The following is a 23,189-nucleotide window of genomic DNA, read 5'->3' as shown; positions in this document are numbered from 1 at the left end:
TTTTGTTTTGCTTGCTACACGATGTGTGTGTATACGATTGACACGAGATCATTACCAAGGTTACGTCTGTTCTCTTTACGTAACGCCATGTATGGGTAATCTAGTATTTGATTATATAACGAGGATCATTAATATTGCAGTTTAAAATTTGTAAATTCCCCGTAGACTATAAGAAGTCATCATAAAGACTTGCAATAATTTTACCCTAGGCTAAAACCACGTGAATGTGTTAGCGTGTGTAAAGTGAAAGTCATACAGCAAGAACGTATAAACACTTGAAAGAGTAATACGATGCATTTTGTCTGTGTAAATTTTGTACAGATCTAAATTGAATTGTCAAGTATTGCATACAATGGATTCATAAAATCAGCAAGAGGTGACGAACATTTGAGAAAGTGAGACATCAGAAACTCGCTAAGTTGTAATATTGTGTTTTAATGGAAATTTTGAAGTGTTATATATTATTTGTTATTAAGTTGTAGGTGGAATCCTCAAGTTGTAATTTTGTAAAATAGTGTTATGTTGTATACAGTAATGAATTAATGTACAGTGGTTTTGAAAACAAGTGAAACGTAAGTAGCAAAGTGTAAGTGTGAGCCCTCAACGAAGTACTACTTGTTTCAGGCTCAGAGGGGCGAATGTGATGTTTGGGACACCACTGAATGTTTTTAATTATTGAACTATATATTTAATTGATAAGATGTATATATTTAATCACTGATAGGTCATGTTTAAATTAATGTATATATATATATAGGGTTTTTATCATCCATTTCAATCATCATTTCATTTCTTTGTATCGCGGCTATAACGTATTCTGAACGAACAAATTATTGGGTAAAATATTTCAACATCACGCATATTTATAACTTGCAGTAAATTTTCCAATAGCCGTTGTGAGGTGACCAGAGTCAGCAGGCTAATTTCAGCCCAGTTCCAGGAAAAGTACGTCACTCTACTCAAAAGTTACTCTCATTGGGACTTGTTATCACAATGACGAGAGGTAGTCAACGGGAGACCGGTTCTGACTGGTATAGGGCAGGAGAGCTTTTATTATGAGTTTAGCTACGCTACTGTTCCGTAATTCGGAAGAATACAAGTGTATTCTCTCCATGAACATAACCCATGGTGGTTTTGCATTTAAAATTAGGACTCATTACGACTTTATGTAAGGAGTACAATAGGAAGTGTTAAAGACAGGAAATGTGGATGTAGGACTGGAATCCAACAACAGATGAGGCAGCCTGTACGAGAGATCCACCCATCTTCAGCTTCAAGACAACAGAGTCTACATTTGGTGAGCTTATGGCATAAGTTACTGCAAGTCTTCGCGCAACAGTTCATTTTCTTAGAGTTAATTTCATTCACTTTTTCTTTTGCTTCCGTAAGTTCAGATTTCGTTAATACGCCGTTACGTCACGTTTTTCATCTTAATAAATAGCTGTTTTAATTGGTATTTTATGAAATAATTATTAATGATCCTTAAATTCCAAGTTAGTGTACTTAATGATTTGTGTTCCGTTCACCCCACCCCTGGGAGTTTTTTGAGTCTCATTACGTATTTTTATTTATTATTATTATTATTATTATTATTAATTATCTACTTTTGTTTTCAAGTCATAAGCTTGAAGACTGGCGCCCTTGGGATACTGTTTCTGGAGAAACCATGACATATCATTTATTTATTTTAATATTAAAGTGACCCGCCACGTTATAAATTTGTCATACATCTGTGGGCAAAGAGGGTACGTCACACTGTTTGTTACTCATGAAACGCACGTTCTCTTTTGATTCGTCAGTAATTTTTCGGCCTAATCCAGTCATTTTTTGTTTTATTTTGTTCTGCGTTTCCAAATTCCTTCGTTGAATAAATAAATATTTTTTATTTAATTTTAAAGTTCTTTTCCACTAATTTGTTCAGAGGATGATTACCTAGTTGTAGTACCTCTTAAAATATCACCACCACCATCACATCTTCCAGAAGGCCATAAAATCTGTCAGTTTTTGATCGCATGCTGTAACTTAGAAAATGGTGCATAATTCGTATATAATATTGAAAGTTTCTGAACCGCGGAAGTCAAGAATTGTGTTATTTTGAAATGAACCAACGTACTAGCACACACAATATTTCTGCTCGATGTTGGAACGGGGAGAGAAAATCCTGGAATTTCTTTCGAATAAAATATAATTTAATTGTCGTTTTCGATTTCCCAAAAGTACCGAAGAAGGAAATCAATATTGTAGTTGCCTTGGAAATGTCTTACAATCGTTATCTCAGCTGAACGCTAATAGTTGAGGGATATTGCCTGGAGACATGTGCAGGGGAGTTTGTGGAAAAGATTCGAAATTGAAAGTGCAATGTTCACCTCGTTCCTTATTCCCAGAGGTCTTGACGACTACCTGGCAAACATCCCCGACCCGACCTTCTCCTGGAGCTTCAAGCTCGGCGAGCACCAGTACGTGCACATAGATCCGGACTCGGTAAGGTCACACACACATTCGCCTGTGCTCCCGAGGTTCCGAGGAGTGTTGGACCCCACTCAAGCCATGTCGACTCTCTGCCAAAACTAATTATGAATAATTGAGTTTATAAACTATCTGAAAAGGAAACAATTAAAATGACACGTTTCGTTCTTCTAATCACACTCATATATTGTGTCGTCTTCTTTTCCTACCGCTTGTTCCCACACCTGTGGGGATTTGGCCCTGTTTTACGCTCGGATGCCCTTCCTGACACTAACCCTATATGGGGGGATGTAATCACTATTGCGTGTTTCTATGGTGGTTGGTAGTGTGGTATGTTGTCTTAATATGATGAGACTTTTGGGGCGGACACATACACCCGAGCCAGAAGAATTAGTCAGAAGCTATTAAAATCCCCGACCCGGCCGGGAATCGAACCCGGGACCCTCTGAACTGAAGGCCAGTACGTTGACCGTTTAGGCAACGAGTCGGACATATTGTGTATTTCTATTACCGGAAATCATTAATGGAAGTTATCTTAATGAAGGCCTCACTCTACCATAGAATGCGGTTACTCGATCGTTGGCGTGATTCCAGCTGGCTGCCATGCCCTGACACGCTATAGTTTACTTTTGAGTGTTTTAATATTTAGTGCTCCCCTAATCATTATTGTTCACGCCGTCGCTGTTATCAGTGCTGATTTATGGAACTTACTGCCGGAAGCACTGGCTATATCTTAGATATCTTACGCATAACATACCGCGAGTAACTCTCCCTATCTTCCTTTAAAAACATTCCGTGTAAGTCAGTATTCCCGTTCGTTCCTCGATCTGTACATTACCAATTCACCCTCTTCATTAATCCTTACTGGTAATTCCCGGTTACACTGACCATATGTTTTTATTTAGTGTACGGCTTTACAGATACAATAAATGCATACTGTACATACATACATACATACATACATACATACATACATACATACGTGATCTTGGAAATCGAATTATATCTATATCCAGGTTGTTTATGTAACTAATTGTCTGTGGAAACGCACAAGCAGTGGTAATATGAGAGGCGCGACAATCGCAGTTACCATGGCCCGGTCGTGGCAGCGACGAACGAATCTGCGGCCTTCCCTGCCATTCTTTAGTTACGTTCAAGTTGGTATTCGTCAATTCTTATTGGTGGATTTCGAGGTCTTAGGTGGTTCAGATGGAAAAAATCTGTCGGATTTGTTTCATGGCGAACTACCTTCTGTAGCAAACACACTCAACATCAAAGTAAACATAGAGAACATCTGCCAAACATGGAAGAAAATATTTTCTGAGTGCGTGCATAGAATAGAACCCGAAGTAGCCGTAAGAAATAAAAGAAAGCCTTCGTGGATAGCAGGACTAGTAGTACCCATAACCAGCTCTGCAAGAAGTGGAAACAGCACCACAGTGACAGTACAGTAGGTGGAAAGATACAGACTGGGGAGGAATAAAACCAGAACCGTACTCCGTAATGCCTTCATCAGAACTTTGCTCCTTCCCATTTCTCGTTTTTTACTCCAAGATTTAGCCAGCGCTATCAGCAGTCTGTTGTCGTGCAGTTGTTCAGCTAGTCTCTTCTTAAATGATAAAGTTGCAAATTTATCGAACATCTCCCTTGGTAAATTATTCGAATTCCTCTTCCTGTAAACGAATATTTGCCTCAGTTTATCCTTTTGACTCCAGATTTATCTTCATATTGTGATCTTCCCTAACTGTTCACTTCATTTTCGTAACACTGCCCTTGTTTGTTGTTGTCGGAAATCACCCGGAGCAAATTGTGCAGCTTTTCTTTGGATGTTATCAGTTCTAGAATGACATAATCCTAGTGAGGGATCAAACCCTACATACCGTCACAGCGCGTTTATGTGATTACCCCGAGGAAAACCTTTTACTGCTGTCCTCTAACTTGTTTATTACTCTATACAGCACAACATCATCATCTTCTCTGATTCCCACTTGTAGTGCCTACAGCCTTCTGTCAGGTGGCGTTGAAGTTAACAAGGTTCGTGGATTAAAATGGAGGTTTCCTGTAGCGAGAATGCATTACCGTATAGGACGTGCATCCTACGGGTCGGAAGAGACATCGTGAATAATGTCCGGGTACCTGTTGGATTCACGTCACCTCACCGTCGTACAGAAATGGCACTGGTATGTATTGGCTGGCATCCACCTGGACAGAGGAGACGTCGACACGAGCCTGCCATGATCCACAGTCGGCTTAAGCTTATACGACTACCAAGGTAATATTCTTGCGACCTGACTACTATTGCCGATTTCTGGAGCGACATCTGCGTCCGGTTGTGCATGCTTATTGCGACACAATCGCCCTATCTTGTTGCATCATGTCGCAAACAAGGTCAACCTCTTGTACAACGGTGGCATTGAGAGGTTTTGGAACATTCTTCATGCTTGCAGCGGTTTCCGAAGTTGAAGGAATCCCACAAGGCCGCTGTACTCTGCACAGAGAACGAGTTGCCAACGGTCCCCGACATTTGACACTTTGCGGGTGACTACATTGAATATATAGTTGTTAGTTCCCACTAATTTATTTTCAGCCCTCGTATACTGAGTTCACATGCTGACTTGCTTATAATTATCAGCAATACCCTTCATGCAAACACTAATCAGATAACTACTACAGATGTGATTCCACATCCCAAGCCATTTTCTTATCTTATCAATTCCAACTGCTTTGCTAGTTCTCAGCTTTTGTACATTACAGTATTGTAAATACCTTTCCTATCAGAGATAAATTACCATTCTTCCTTACATCCTGCCGCTTGTAAATCCTCACATATACTCTTCCTTTGTTCGATATTGATGCCTGGATTTTTGTTTGTACCAGCCGTAAAGTTCTTACACATACCCTCCATTTTACACTAACATTTATATGACTGAAAATTGTGCTCCAACCACACGTACTGGTTTGTGGTCGTGAACCACAGGGGTCCAGTCTACCCTCTACCAAACGTACTGGTTTGTGGTCATGAACCACAGAGGTCTAGTCTACCCTCTACCACACGTACTGGTTTGTGGTCGCGAACCACAGAGGTCTAGTCTACCCTCTACCACACGTACTGGTTTGTGAACATGAACCACAGAGGTCTAGTCTACCCTCTACCACACGTACCGGTTTGTGGTCGTGAACCACAGAGGTCCAGTCTACACTCTACCACACGTACTGGTTTGTGGTCGTGAACCACAGAGGTCTACTGTACACTCTACCACACCTACTGGTTTGTGGTCGTGAAGCACAGAGGTCTAGTGTACACTCTACCACACGTACTGGTTTGTGGTCATGAACCACAGAGGTCTAGTCTACCCTCTACCACACGTACCGGTTTGTGGTCGTGAACCACAGAGGTCCAGTCAACACTCTACCACACGTACTGGTTTGTGGTCGTGAAGCACAGAGGTCTAGTGTACACTCTACCACACGTACTGCTTTGTGGTCGTGAACCACAGAGGTCTAGTGTACACCCTACCACACGTACTGGTTTGTGGACATGAACCACAGAGATCTAGTCTACGCTCTACCACACGTACCGGTTTGTGGTCATGAACCACAGAGGTCTAGTGTACACTCTACCACACGTACTGGTTTGTGGTCGTGAACCACAGAGATCTAGTCTACACTCTACCACACGTACCGGTTTGTGGTCGTGACCCACAGAGGTCTAGTGTACACTCTACCACACGTACTGGTTTGTGGTCGTGAACCACAGAGATCTAGTCTACACTCTACCATACGTACTGGTTTGTGGTCGTGAACCACAGAGGTCTAGTGTACACTCTACCACACGTACTGGTTTGTGGTCGTGAACCACAGAGGTCTAGTGTACACTCTAACACACGTACCGGTTTGTGGTCATGAACCACAGAGGTCTAGTGTACACTCTACCACACGTACTGGTTTGTGGTCGTGAACCACAGAGATCTAGTCTACACTCTACCACACGTACTGGTTTGTGGTCGTGAACCACAGAGGTCTAGTGTACACTCTAACACACGTACCGGTTTGTGGTCATGAACCACAGAGGTCTAGTCTACACTCTACCACACGTACCGGTTTGTGGTCATGAGCCACAGAGGTCTAGTGTACACTCTACCACACGTACCGTTTTGTGGTCATGAACCACAGAGGTCTAGTGTACACTCTACCACACGTACCGGTTTGTGGTCATGAGCCACAGAGGTCTAGTGTACACTCTACCACACGTACCGTTTTGTGGTCATGAACCACAGAGGTCTAGTCTACACTCTACCACACGTACTGGTTTGTGGTCATGAACCACAGAGGTCTAGTGTACACTCTACCACACGTACCGTTTTGTGGTCGTGAACCACAGAGGTCTAGTGTACACTCTACCACACGTACTGGTTTGTGGTCGTGAACCACAGAGGTCCAGTCTACACTCTACCACACGTACCGGTTTGTGGTCATGAACCACAGAGGTCTAGTGTACACTCTACCACACGTACTGGTTTGTGGTCGTGAACCAGAGAGGTGTAGTGTACACTCTACCACACGTACCGGTTTGTGGTCGTGAACCACAGAGATCTAGTCTGCACTCTACCACACGTACTGGTTTGTGGTCGTGAACCACAGAGGTCTAGTGTACACTCTACCACACGTACCGGTTTGTGGTCATGAACCACAGAGGTCTAGTGTACACTCTACCACACGTATCGGTTTGTGGTCATGAACCACAGAGGTCTAGTGTACACTCCACCACACGTACCGGTTTGTGGTCATGAACAACAGAGGTCTAGTGTACACTCTACCACACGTACAAGTTTGTGGTCATGAACCACAGAGGTCTAGTCTACACTCTACCACACGTACCGCTTTGTGGTCATGAACCACAGAGGTCTAGTCTACACTCTACCACACGTACTGGTTTGTGGTCGTAAAGCACAGAGGTCTTGTGTACACTCTACCACACGTACCGGTTTGTGGTCGTGAACCACAGAGATCTAGTGTACACACTACCACACGTACTGGTTTGTGGTCGTGAACCACAGAGATCTAGTCTACACTCTACCACACGTACCGGTTTGTGGTCATGAACCACAGAGGTCTAGTGTACACTCTACCACACGTACTGGTTTGTGGTCGTGAACCACAGAGGTCTAGTCTACACTCTACCACACGTACCGGTTTGTGGTCATGAACCACAGAGGTCTAGTGTACACTCTACCACACGTACCGGTTTGTGGTCGTGAACCACAGAGGTCTAGTGTACACTCTACCACACGTACTGGTTTGTGGTCGTGAACCACAGAGGTCTAGTGTACACTCTACCACACGTACTGGTTTATGGTCATGAACCGCAGAGATCTAGTCTACACTCTACCACACGTACCGTTTTGTGGTCATGAACCACAGAGGTCTAGTCTACACTCTACCACACGTACCGGTTTGTGGTCGTAAAGCACAGAGGTCTAGTCTACACTCTACCACACGTACCGTTTTGTGGTCATGAACCACAGAGGTCTAGTCTACACTCTACCACACGTACCGGTTTGTGGTCATGAACCACAGAGGTCTAGTCTACACTCTACCACACGTACCGTGTTGTGGTCATGAACCACAGAGGTCTAGTCTACACTCTACCACACGTACCGGTTTGTGGTCATGAACCAGAGAGGTCTAGTGTACACTCTACCACACGTACCGGTTTGTGGTCATGAACCACAGAGGTCTAGTGTACACTCTACCACACGTACCGGTTTGTGGTCGTGAACCACAGAGGTCTAGTGTACACTCTACCACACGTACTGGTTTGTGGTCGTGAACCACAGAGGTCTAGTGTACACTCTACCACACGTACTGGTTTATGGTCATGAACCGCAGAGATCTAGTCTACACTCTACCACACGTACCGTTTTGTGGTCATGAACCACAGAGGTCTAGTCTACACTCTACCACACGTACCGGTTTGTGGTCGTAAAGCACAGAGGTCTAGTCTACACTCTACCACACGTACCGTTTTGTGGTCATGAACCACAGAGGTCTAGTCTACACTCTACCACACGTACCGGTTTGTGGTCATGAACCAGAGAGGTCTAGTCTACACTCTACCACACGTACCGTGTTGTGGTCATGAACCACAGAGGTCTAGTCTACACTCTACCACACGTACCGGTTTGTGGTCATGAACCAGAGAGGTCTAGTGTACACTCTACCACACGTACCGGTTTGTGGTCGTGAACCACAGAGGTCTAGTGTACACTTTACCACACGTACCGGTTTGTGGTCATGAACCACAGAGGTCTAGTGTACACTCTACCACACGTACCGGTTTGTGGTCGTAAAGCACAGAGGTCTAGTGTACACTCTACCACACGTACCGGTTTGTGGTCGTGAACCACAGAGGTCTAGTCTACACTCTACCACACGTACCGGTTTGTGGTCATGAACCACAGAGGTCTAGTCTACCCTCTACCACACGTACTGGTTTGTAGTCGTGAACCACAGAGGTCTAGTGTACACTACCACACGTACTGGTTTGTGGTCAAGGAGCACAGATGTCTAGTGTACACTCTAACACACCTACTGGTTTGTGGTCGTGAAGCACAGAGGTCTAGTCTACACTCTACCACACGTACTGGTTTGTGGTCAAGGAGCACGGAGGTCTAGTCTACCCTCTAGCACACGTACTGGTTTGTGGTCGTCAACCACAGAGGTCTAGTCTACCGTCTACCACACGTACTGGTTTTTGGTCGTGAACCACAGAGGTCTAGTGTACACTCTACCACACGTACGGGTTTGTGGTCGTGAACCACAGAGGTCTAGTGTACACTCTAACACACCTACTGGTTTGTGGTCGTGAACCACAGAGGTCTAGTCTACACTCTACCACACGTACGGGTTTGTGGTCGTGAACCACATGGGTCCAGTCCACCCTCTAAAAGACGTTCTGGTTTGTAGTCGTGAACCACAGAGTTCTAGTCTACCCTCTACCACACGTACGGGTTTGTGGTCGTGAACCACAGAGGTCTAGTGTACACTCTACCACACGTACTGGTTTGTGGTCGTGAACCACATGGGTCCAGTCTACCCTCTAAAAGACGTACTGGTTTGTAGTCGTGAACCACAGAGGTCTAGTGTACACTCTACCACACGTATCGGTTTGTGGTCATGAACCACAGAGGTCTAGTGTACACTCCACCACACGTACCGGTTTGTGGTCATGAACCACAGAGGTCTAGTGTACACTCTACCACACGTACCGGTTTTTGGTCATGAACCACAGAGGTCTAGTCTACACTCAACCACACGTACCGGTTTGTGGTCATGAACCACAGAGGTCTAGTCTACACTCTACCACACGTACTGGTTTGTGGTCGTAAAGCACAGAGGTCTAGTGTACACTCTACCACACGTACCGGTTTGTGGTCTTGAACCACAGAGATCTAGTGTACACTCTACCACACGTACCGGTTTGTGGTCGTGAACCACAGAGATCTAGTGTACACTCTACCACACGTACCGGTTTGTGGTCATGAACCACAGAGGTCTAGTCTACACTCTACCACACGTACTGGTTTGTGGTCGTAAAGCACAGAGGTCTAGTGTACACTCTACCACACGTACCGGTTTGTGGTCGTAAAGCACAGAGATCTAGTGTACACTCTACCACACGTACCGGTTTGTGGTCGTGAACCACAGAGATCTAGTGTACACTCTACCACACGTACTGGTTTGTGGTCGTGAATCACAGAGATCTAGTCTACACTCTACCACACGTACCGGTTTGTGGTCATGAACCACAGAGGTCTAGTGTACACACTACCACACGTACTGGTTTGTGGTCGTGAACCACAGAGATCTAGTCTACACTCTACCACACGTACCGGTTTGTGGTCATGAACCACAGAGGTCTAGTGTACACTTTACCACACGTACCGGTTTGTGGTCATGAACCACAGAGGTCTAGTGTACTCTCTACCACACGTACTGGTTTGTGGTCATGAACCACAGAGGTCTAGTGTACACTTTACCACACGTACCGGTTTGTGGTCATGAACCACAGAGGTCTAGTGTACACTCTACCACACGTACCGGTTTGTGGTCATGAACCACAGAGGTCTAGTGTACACTTTACCACACGTACCGGTTTGTGGTCATGAACCACAGAGGTCTAGTCTACACTCTACCACACGTACCGGTTTGTGGTCATGAACCACAGAGGTCTAGTGTACACTCTACCACACGTACTGGTTTGTGGTCGTGAACCACAGAGATCTAGTCTGCACTCTACCACACGTACTGGTTTGTGGTCGTGAACCACAGAGGTCTAGTGTACACTCTACCACACCTACTGGTTTGTAGTCGTGAACCACAGAGATCTAGTCTACCCTCTACCACACGTACTGGTTTGTGGTCGTGAACCACAGAGATCTAATCTGCACTCTACCACACGTACTGGTTTGTGGTCGTGAACCACAGAGGTCTAGTGTACACTACCACACGTACTGGTTTGTGGTCAAGGAGCACAGAGGTCTAGTCTACCCTCTAGCACACGTACTGGTTTGTGGTCGTCAACCACAGAGGTCTAGTCTACCGTCTACCACACGTACTGGTTTGTGGTCGTGAACCACAGAGATGTAGTGTACACTCTACCACACGTACTGGTTTTTGGTCGTGAACCACAGAGGTCTAGTGTACACTCTACCACACGTACCGGTTTGTGGTCGTGAACCACAGAGGTCTAGTGTACACTCTAACACACCTACTGGTTTGTGGTCGTGAAGCACAGAGGTCTAGTCTACACTCTACCACACGTACTGGTTTTTTCCTCGTGAACCACAGAGATCTAGTCTACACTCTACCACACGTACTGGTTTTTTCCTCGTGAACCACAGAGGTCTAGTGTACACTCTACCACACGTACCGGTTTGTGGTCGTGAACCACAGAGATCTATTCTACACTCTACCACACGTACCGGTTTGTGGTCGTGAACCACAGAGGTCTAGTGTACACTCTACCACACGTACTGGTTTGTGGTCGTGAACCACAGAGATCTAGTCTACACTCTACCACACGTACCGGTTTGTGGTCATGAACCACAGAGGTCTAGTGTACACTCTACCACACGTACTGGTTTGTGGTCGTGAACCACAGAGATCTAGTCTACACTCTACAACACGTACTGGTTTGTGGTCATGAACCACAGAGGTCTAGTGTACACTTTACCACACGTACCGGTTTGTGGTCGTGAACCACAGAGGTCTAGTGTACACTCTACCACACGTACCGGTTTGTGGTCGTGAACCACAGAGGTCTAGTGTACACTCTACAACACGTACTGGTTTGTGGTCGTGAACCACAGAGGTCTATTGCACACTCTACCACACCTACTGGTTTTTGGTCGTGAACCACAGAGGTCTAGTGTACACTCTACCACACGTACTGGTTTTTTCCTCGTGAACCACAGAGATCTAGTCTACACTCTACCACACGTACTGGTTTTTTCCTCGTGAACCACAGAGGTCTAGTGTACACTCTACCACACGTACCGGTTTGTGGTCGTGAACCACAGAGATCTATTCTACACTCTACCACACGTACCGGTTTGTGGTCGTGAACCACAGAGGTCTAGTGTACACTCTACCACACGTACTGGTTTGTGGTCGTGAACCACAGAGATCTAGTCTACACTCTACCACACGTACCGGTTTGTGGTCGTGAACCACAGAGGTCTAGTGTACACTCTACAACACGTACTGGTTTGTGGTCGTGAACCACAGAGATCTAGTCTACACTCTACCACACCTACTGGTTTTTGGTCGTGAACCACAGAGGTCTAGTGTACACTCTACCACACGTACCGGTTTGTGGTCATGAACGACAGAGGTCTAGTGTACACTCTACCACACGTACCGGTTTGTGGTCGTGAACCACAGAGATCTAGTCTACACTCTACCACACGTACCGGTTTGTGGTCGTGAACCACAGAGATCTAGTCTACACTCTACCACACGTACTGTTTTTTGGTCGTGAACCACAGAGGTCTAGTGCACACTCTACCACACCTACTGGTGTGGTCGTGAACCACAGAGGTCTAGTCTACACTCTACAACACCTACTGGTTTGTGGTCGTGAACCACAGAGGTCAAGTCTACCCTCTACCACACGTACTGGTTTGTGGTCGTGAACCACAGAGGTCCAGTCTACACTCTACCGCACGTACCGGTTTGTAGTCGTGAACCACAGAGATCTAGTCTACACTCTACCACACGTACTGGTTTTTGGTCGTGAACCACAGAGATCTAGTCTACACTCTACCACACGTACCGGTTTGTGGTCGTGAACCACAGAGGTCTAGTCTACACTCTACCACACGTACCGGTTTGTGGTCGTGAACCACAGAGATCTAGTCTACACTCTACCACACGTACCGGTTTGTGGTCGTGAACCACAGGGGTCTAGTGTACACTCTACCACACGTACCGGTTTGTGGTCGTGAACCACAGAGATCTAGTGTACACTCTACCACACGTACCGGATTGTGGTCGTGAACCACAGAGATCTAGTCTACACTCTACCACACGTACTGGTTTTTTGTCGTGAACCACAGAGATCTAATCTACACTCTACCACACATACTGCTTTGTGGTCGTGAACACAGAGATCTAGTCTACACTCTACCACACGTACCGGTTTGTGGTCGTGAACCACAGAGTTCTAGTCTACACTCTACCACACGTACTGGTTTGTGGTCGTGAACCACAGATATCTAGTGTACACTCTACCACACGTACTGGTTTGTGGTCGTGAACCAGAGATATCTAGTGTACACTCTACCGCACGTACTGGTTTGTGGTCGTGAACACAGAGATCTAGTCTACACTCTACCACACGTACCGGTTTGTGGTCGTGAACCACAGAGTTCTAGTCTACACTCTACCACACGTACTGGTTTGTGGTCGTGAACCACAGATATCTAGTGTACACTCTACCACACGTACTGGTTTCTGGTCGTGAACCACAGAGGTCTAGTGTACACATACATACATACATACATACATACATACATACATACATACATACATACATATCTTTATTACCCACCCTAGAATACACCATCGGCTTTACAGGTAATAAAGACAGACAGAGCGAAACCCAAAAACAAAAAGAACAAACAAACAAACACTAGGCACTACATATCTCCTAAAACTACTTAGCTAAATTATTTACCTCTAAATCTACTCAGTGTCCTCCCACACGCACGCGGATAGCCGGCAAACGTGCAGGAAGCACCGCACTACAAATTACCCTATTACCCTATTCCCCTATTCCTACCAACCACCTAGAAAAAAAAATTGTAGACTGGTCTCTGCGTCAGCCCTGGTATGTAATACATGCCCACCAACCCGTTGATCGCAGGGACCAGCCTCGCCACGTGAGAACTGATCTTATGTCTCACCTACACCTGCTGACAATGTATTCCTTACCTACCATGTGTGCCAAGCCAGCTTGGCGGAAACCAGACCCATCACATGGCTTGTCACACACTTCCGCTATATACGTCACACCTTCTCTGTTCATTGTCAGCTCACTACCTTCCCTCTTCTTTTTCTTTTCTTGCCGTGCAGACATGCTAAAGCCTAGCTTCTTTGGGTTGGGTCAAGCCCCAACCCCTCCCTCTTCCCTTGATACTCCACCTTCTCCTCTCTCGCACTATTCCCGCCCACTACATCTCACCTTCTTGAACTTAAGACTTAAACATCAACAATTGTTTTTTTCACTTACACACAAACAGACAGTTTCCATTCCAAGTCCATCAGTTCACTCAGTCTTCACAACCTACAACACCACACTTGCCTCAAACTGTTAGACTTAATTTGTATACTTCCAACATTTTCTCCTTAACTACTGTCCCCCTTAATCTATCTAAATTACTATTACACATTAAACTTAATACATAAACATCAAGAATCCCTCAATTTTACACCCTTAATCAAGGCATCTACACCATTTAATTTTTTTTTTACCTACTTTCATAATTTCCATACTGCCAACATTTTCTCCTTAACTACATTCCCACTTAATCTATCTCAATTCTATCACATATACCTTCTTTATACTCCCTCCTCACACAAATACACTTAAACAATCCATTTTTTTCACTCCTCATTCACACACCAACAGACAGTACTCCATTCCAAGTCCATTAGTTCACTCAGTCAACTCGCTTTTTTTTTGTTTTATTTATTATTATTATTTCTTTTACTTCCACCTAAGCTTTACACTACCCTCAAACCTACTCAACCTCCCCTTTTCTCAACGCTTACCTAATTTTCTCAGGATTTCCCTTTGCCCCAGGCGGATCACCTTTCCACAGGGCAAGGTGCTCTCCCCCTTTCCCCTAACACTACAGCCCCCTCTTCTGATATCGTGATTACCATGATACCCTTCCCGCATTTGCTCAGGGCGGATATCCATTCCTCTGAGCAAATGCCTTCCCCCTTTCTCCCTCAGCACGAGCCACATTATCTGCACAACCCCTGTTACTCTCTCAATTTCTTTATAAATATAGCTCTGGCCACATTTAAGAATTTCGTTATATTCGTTCCTTTCTCCCACTCTCTACATAACCAAGATGTTATCTTATAGCTTTCCCCTACCATATGCAGCTCCTTCTTACTTAGTAGTTTGATCTTTATCTCCGCCAAAGGTCGGCATTGATTAAAAATATGCAGGTCCTCCCACTTCTCTCCACATAACACACATCTATCCCTATTCTCACTACCTATCCAACCCCTATTCCTCGGAACACCCAATAACCACCAATACAAACCTCTCTTATCCCTTCTACCCTCAAACTCCGTTTTCGGGTTTATTACTTCCACCAATTTATTTAATACTGATAAAGAGACTCTCTCTCTACATTCCCCTATTAAGCTCTGACTTTCAATATCTAGTAGTCTTCCCTTTATCCTTTCCCATACCCATTTATTCCTACCATCCCCCCAGACCTCTCCATATACCCCCAATCCAATCTTTTGTAACCATTTTTTGCACTTATTCACCCAGTAACCTTCATTTGTCATACCTTTCTGAAAATGAAACGTTTTTTGTACTAACGCCCCACCCTTCCCTTCCTCTAATCTAATCCAGTACTTGAACACCCTCTTAGCTATTTCAACCTCTATCGATTCTTTACAGACTAATCTGGCCCCGGCATTGGCTGTACAATTCGGTAGGTCCATCATGATCTTGCTAAATTTCGCCACCACCTGGTTTAGTTCACTCCTGTCTTCCTCCATTCCCCATACTTCAGCCCCAAATAGCATTTTGGCCATTACCAGTGATTTAAACACCGTTTTCTGAATTTTGTATTTAACGTCTGGAAATTTCTTTTCTAATACCCCTACTACCGCAAGCGCTCCTCTTCCTTTAAGTTTTGTCTTCTTACACTGATTTTTCCAAGAAGCATTCTTACTAATTATTACACCTAGGTACTCAATTTTTCCCCCTGGTTTAATTTCTTCCTGCTCCAGCCTCCAAACTTCCTTATTCTTTCTCCCACCCCTTTTCCTACACACCAATATCTGAGTCTTTCTTACATTTACTCTGAGAGACCATTTCCTAGTATATTCAACTACCTTGTCCAACCCTTTTTGCAAACCATTTGCCGTCAAAGCCAAAATCAATAGGTCATCCGCGAATAGCAACCCCGGAATCTCCATTTTCCCTACCCAAGGGCAATGCCATGCGTCTCCACCATGACCCTCTAAAATATTATTTATAAATAATATAAATAATATCGGGGATAACTTACATCCCTGTCTCACCCCGCTTTTCGATTCAAAACACTTACTCAACCTTCCATCCTGCAATTTAATCATCACAAACACTTCCTCATAAATAGTTTCAATTGCCACCCTCATTTTTTTCGACATTCCAACCTCTCCTAATCTCAAAAATAGCGCCTCCCTACTGACCGTATCAAAGGCTTTTTCTAAGTCAATCGCTGCTATAAATAATTTACGCCCTGCTATCCTCACATACTTTGTAATCAAAGTGTCCAGAATCCAAACATTATCAACTGTATTACATCCTTTCCTAAATCCATTTTGGAACTCAGATATCCTACCGTACTGTTCCGCCCAATTTGTTATCCTATTCGCCAAAACCCCTGTGTACACCTTTGACAGCGAGTCTAGGAGTGTAATTCCTCTATAGTTGTTTGGATCACTACTAGCTCCTTTATTTTTATAAATAGGGCATAATACCCCCATCCTCCATTCTCTAGGAAATTTCCCCGTTTCCAGCAACCTATTAAAGAATTTCACAATCCCTCTCAACATCGGTTCATTTGCCCCTACCTCTTTCCATACACTATTGGAAATACCATTCACACCTCCTGCAGCCTTGGGTCTAGCATTTTTTAATACTGTAATTACCTCCTGCCTTGTTATCTCCCCATCCAATATTGTAATGCCTACTTCCAGTTCCCTTCCAATTTGTGACTTGTCTATTTCTCTACCCAATTTCCTCTCCTCTTCTAAAAGCCTTTTAAAATGCCTAACCCACTCGTTTTCTCCTATTTTATCCCCCTTCCCCTCTGGTTTCGTTCTTCTGATCTTGTTTATTGACTCCCAAATCCTCTCAAATTTCTTCTCTCTACAATATATATTTATTTTTTCAGCTTCCGCCTCCTTCCATCCTCTTTTCTTCTCATTCAATACCTCCTTATATTCCCTTCTCAATTTACAATATTCCTTCCTTTTTTCTTGCACACCCTCCTTCCTAAACTCCGCTAGGGCTCTCATTACAACCTCACGTTTTCTCCTACAGTCTTCATCAAACCATCCATTCATTTTATTCTTTTTTCCCTCTACCCTTCTCCTCACTTTCTTCCCCACCCTCCATACAGGGAGTTCAATTAATTTTAACACGTTATCCATATCATTCCCTTCTACCGCCCTTTCAATTCCTACCCTTAACATATCTCCCTCCTCTTTCAAATGCCGTCTTAATTTCTCTTTAGTATTATCATCCCATACATACTTCCATCCTCCATTCCTATACCTCTCCTTACTTTCCTCCATATTTCCCTTCTCGTCAGCAACCAAAGTTCTCAATTTTATTTTGATAGGCATATGTTCTGTCAACCCATATTCTAACACCTCAAAACTTTCTCCTTAACGCTATCTCTGAGCTTATTCCTATGTCCACCACACTCCCTCCATTTGTTGTAATATACGTCAAATCACCCACACTATCCCCCTTCATCCACCCATTTAAAATGAATAAATGTTCTAGAGCACATAACTCTAATAACCTTTCTCCATAACTATTTACAACATTATCCTTACTCTTCCTTTGCAGTATCTCGTCTACTTTTACTTCTTTCCCGTATACCGGTACTCTATTGCTCACTCTCGCATTCCAATCCCCCAATAAAATCATCCCATCTTCTACATACATTCCTTTAATTGTGTTTATTTCTTCAATCAGTTCGTCAAAAAAATGTTTATTTGCATACACTGAATCGCTCGGATGGTTATAAAGCAGTGGCAGACAAATTGCTTCCGCTGCCCCCTTCCCCATTTTTACTCTCAACCACACTACCCCTTCTACCCTAGTCTGTAACGTCTCCACCCATTCAGCTATCTCATTTCTTATTAAAACTACTATGCCCCCTGGGTTTCGGCCCCTCTTCCCTATTTTTTTCCTTAACACGTTAACTACTCTATAACCGTCCCATGTAATTTCAACCCCCTTCCCTAACCACGTCTCTACTAGAGCAATAATCTCAAAATCTTTCACTAAATCCACAATTTCCTTATTCCCTAACTTCCCCATCAACCCCTCAATATTCAGCATCCCTATCACCATATCTAGTTATTTATTTCCTCCCCCACCCTCCCTATACTTCTGCATTTCACCACTTCCCCCCTTACTTCTCGTGATTCTTCCTTTTGGCTCCACCCCATCCCTCTCTTTCTTCTCACCCCCATCCTTCCCCTTTTCCGTGCCAGAGCCTTTTTTCCCACCCCATAGATCTTTTAAACTTAAGGATCTCGCCTTATTTAACGCCTGCTTTCTCTCCAGGTTTATTTCTGCATTATTCCTATTTGGGGAGGTTAAGTCACTACCCTGACTCCTTTCCCTTCCCGTCACCTCTTCACTACCTGTATCCACTTCACTTCGGTCTAGTGTCCTACTTGTTGATTCACTCCTGCTTGGGCTGTTCTGACTCGCCAAGGACTCTGCTGTCTTCGCTACCTGCCCGCTGACACCGCAGTCCCCTCTTCTCTCTTCCTTCTCCGTACTGATGTCGCCCTGCTCTCGATTTCTGCAACTCATTTCCTCCTCACATTTTTCCATCCTCAGCAGTTCCTCCTGTGTCCACGATCGCGACCAATTTCTGCCTGAAGTAACCAGACACCTCCCCACTATCTTGACTCGCAATCCCTCCGCTCTAGCACGCCACATATGCCGCTTATAGACATCCAACCGCATCCTATCTTCTTTCTCTATCTCAGGCTTCAAATAAATGTTCGATCCTTTCAAATTTCCAGCATTCCTCAGAAGTATATCAGCCATCAGGGTTGATATTAATCTTAACTTCACCGGCCTATGTCCCTTGTTCCTTCCCACTCTATATAAATCATCTATATCAACTTCAGAAAAGTTTATCTTCATTTTGTTCGAAACTATGTCCACCACTTTCAATACTAATTCCACTTTTGATTCTGTTCCTTCCTCAGGTACACCATACACAAACACATTTTTTCTTGCCGATTCGTTCCTCGCTAACCTCACTTCTATCTTCATTGCTGTTAATTTCTCTTCCAGTACCACCACCTTCTTTTTCAAGCTCCCTACCTCATCTTCTAACTCCGCTAACTTGTCATTTACACCTCCAATTTCTTCTTTTATAAAACTTTTTAAGTCCTATATCTCCTTCATTTGGGTTGCCTGGTGTTCTTGCATCATTTCCTTAATTTCTTCTCCTTTGCTTGCTTCCTTCACCACTCTCTTGATCTCTTCAAGCTCCTCCCAGCCGAACGGTCCCTGGTTTGGACCCGGATTCTTTTCTATACCTCCTACCACCAGCAGCGTCGCAATAACCGTCGCACACAACATAATCTCCAACAGTCCTTTATAACCACTAATTTCTCTTCCTCTCTCAACTCCACCTTCCTTCCAACACTGCCTTGCACCATGCCATCTTCCAATTCTTAGCCTGTATTGCTGTATCGTTATTCCCATATTGCGCACCTCAGCTCATTCACACGTCCGCACTTCCCGATGTCTCGCTCGTGTCTAGTGTACACTCTACCACACGTACCGGTTTGTGGTCGTGAACCACAGAGGTCTAGTGTACACTCTACCACACGTACCGGTTTGTGGTCGTGAACCACAGGGGTCCAGTGTACACTCTACCGCACGTACTGCTTTGTGGTCGTGAACCACAGAGATCTAGTCTACACTCTACCACACGTACCGGTTTGTGGTCGTGAACCACAGAGGTCTAGTGTACACTCTACCACACGTACTGGTTTGTGGTCGTGAACCACAGGGGTCCAGTGTACACTCTACCACACGTACCGGTTTGTGGTCGTGAACCACAGAGATCTAGTCTACACTCTACCACACGTACTGGTTTGTGGTCGTGAACCACAGAGATCTAGTGTACACTCTACCACACGTACCGGTTTGTGGTCGTGAACCACAGGGGTCCAGTGTACACTCTACCACACGTACTGCTTTGTGGTCGTGAACCACAGAGATCTAGTCTACACTCTACCACACGTACCGGTTTGTGGTCGTGAACCACAGAGGTCTAATGTACACTCTACCACACGTACCGGTTTGTGGTCGTGAAACACAGGGGTCCAGTGTACACTTTACCACACGTACCGGTTTGTGGTCGTGAACATCAGGGGTCCAGTGTACACTCTACCACACGTACCGGTTTGTGGTCATGAACCACAGGAGTCTAGTCTACACTCTACCACACGTACTGGTTTGTGGTCGTGAACCACTGGGGTCTAGTCTACACTCTACCACACGTACTGGTTTGTGGTCGTGACCCACAGGGATCTAGTCTTCACTCTACCACACGTACTGGTTTGTGGTCGTGAACCACAGAGGTCTAGTGTACACTCTACCACACATACGGGTTTGTGGTCGTGAACCACAGGGGTCTAGTCTACACTCTACCACACGTACTGGTTTGTGGTCATGAACCACAGGAGTCTAGTCTACACTCTACCACACGTACTGGTTTGTGGTCGTGAACCACAGAGGTCTAGTGTACACTCTACCACACATACGGGTTTGTGGTCGTGAACCACAGGGGTCTAGTCTACACTCTACCACACGTACTGGTTTGTGGTCGTGACCCACAGGGATCTAGTCTTCACTCTACCACACGTACTGGTTTGTGGTCGTGACCCACAGGGATCTAGTCTTCACTCTACCACACGTACTGAATTGTGGTCATGAACCACAGGAGTCTAGTCTACACTCTACCACACGTACTGGTTTGTGGTCGTGAACCACTGGGGTCTAGTCTACACTCTACCACACGTACTGGTTTGTGGTCGTGACCCACAGGGATCTAGTCTTCACTCTACCACACGTACTGGTTTGTGGTCATGAACCACAGGAGTCTAGTCTACACTCTACCACACGTACCGGTTTGTGGTCGTGACCCACAGGAGTCTAGTCTACACTCTACCACACGTACTGGTTTGTGGTCATGAACCACAGGAGTCTAGTCTACACTCTACCACACGTACCGGTTTGTGGTCGTGACCCACAGGAGTCTAGTCTTCACTCTACCACACGTACCGGTTTGTGGTCATGAACCACAGGAGTCTAGTCTACACTCTACCACACGTACCGGTTTGTGGTCATGAACCACAGGAGTCTAGTCTACACTCTACCACACGTACTGGTTTGTGGTCGTGACCCACAGGAGTCTAGTCTTCACTCTACCACACGTACCGGTTTGTGGTCGTGAACATCAGGGGTCCAGTCTACCCTCTAGCACACGTACTGGTTTGTGGTCGTGAACCACAGAGATCTAGTCTACACTCTACCACACGTACCGGTTTGTGGTCATGAACCACAGAGGTCCAGTCTACCCTCTAGCACACGTACTGGTTTGTGGTCATGAACCACAGAGGTCCAGTCTACCCTCTAGCACACGTACTGGTTTGTGGTCATGAACCACAGAGGTCCAGTCTACCCTCTAGCACACGAACTGGTTTGTGGTCGTGAACCACAGAGATCTAGTGTACACTCTACCACACGTACTGGTTTGTGGTCGTGAACCACAGAGGTCTAGTGTACACTCTACCACACGTACCGGTTTGTGGTCATGAACCACAGAGGTCTAGTCTACACTCTACCACACGTACTGGTTTGTGGTCATGAACCACAGAGGTCCAGTCTACCCTCTACCACACGTACCGGTTTGTGGTCGTGAATCACAGAGGTCTAGTGTACACTCTACCACACGTACTGGTTTTTGGTCGTGAACCACAGAGGTCTAGTCTACACTCTACCACACGTACCGGTTTGTGGTCATGAACCACAGAGGTCCAGTCTACCCTCTAGCACACGTACTGGTTTGTGGTCATGAACCACAGAGGTCCAGTCTACCCTCTAGCACACGTACTGGTTTGTGGTCGTGAACTCAGAGGTCTAGTGTACACTCTACCACACGTACCGGTTTGTGGTCGTGAACCACAGAGGTCTAGTCTACACTCTACCACACCTACTGGTTTGTGGTCGTGACCCACAGGGATCTAGTCTTCACTCTACCACACGTACTGGTTTGTGGTCATGAACCACAGGAGTCTAGTCTACACTCTACCACACGTACTGGTTTGTGGTCGTGACCCACAGGGATCTAGTCTTCACTCTACCACACGTACTGGTTTGTGGTCGTGAACATCAGGGGTCCAGTCTACCCTCTAGCACACGTACTGGTTTGTGGTCGTGAACCACGGAGATCTAGTCTACACTCTACCACACGTACCGGTTTGTGGTCATGAACCACAGAGGTCCAGTCTACCCTCTAGCACACGTACTGGTTTGTGGTCATGAACCACAGAGGTCCAGTCTACCCTCTAGCACACGTACTGGTTTGTGGTCATGAACCACAGAGGTCCAGTCTACCCTCTAGCACACGTACTGGTTTGTGGTCGTGAACCACAGAGATCTAGTGTACACTCTACCACACGTACTGGTTTGTGGTCGTGAACCACAGAGGTCTAGTGTACACTACCACACGTACCGGTTTGTGGTCATGAACCACAGAGGTCTAGTCTACACTCTACCACACGTACTGGTTTGTGGTCATGAACCACAGAGGTCCAGTCTACCCTCTACCACACGTACCGGTTTGTGGTCGTGAATCACAGAGGTCTAGTGTACACTCTACCACACGTACTGGTTTTTGGTCGTGAACCACAGAGGTCTAGTGTACACTCTACCACACGTACCGGTTTGTGGTCATGAACCACAGAGGTCTAGTGTACACTCTACCACACGTACCGGTTTGTGGTCGTGAACCACAGGGGTCCAGTGTACACTCTACGACACGTACTGGTTTTTGTTCGTGAACCACAGAGAACTGGTCTACACTCTACCACACGTACCGGTTTGTGGTCGTGAACCACAGAAGTCTAGTCTACACTCTACCACACGT

At 45.3% G+C, this 23,189-nt stretch overlaps 1 protein-coding gene across 1 annotated transcript in view; it reads left to right on the top strand.

Moving 5' to 3' along the window:
• The window catches only part of UGP (UDP-glucose pyrophosphorylase), a 339,813-nt gene that overhangs the window by 65,529 nt on the left and 251,095 nt on the right, over positions 1-23,189 (top strand). The gene's annotated exons all lie outside the window — the stretch shown is intronic.

Source organism: Anabrus simplex, chromosome 3 (assembly GCF_040414725.1).
Source record: "Anabrus simplex isolate iqAnaSimp1 chromosome 3, ASM4041472v1, whole genome shotgun sequence".
NCBI classification, from domain to species: Eukaryota; Metazoa; Arthropoda; class Insecta; order Orthoptera; family Tettigoniidae; genus Anabrus; species Anabrus simplex.
Note: the sequence above shows the minus strand (reverse complement) of the source record. Positions and strands in the feature narration are given on the sequence as shown.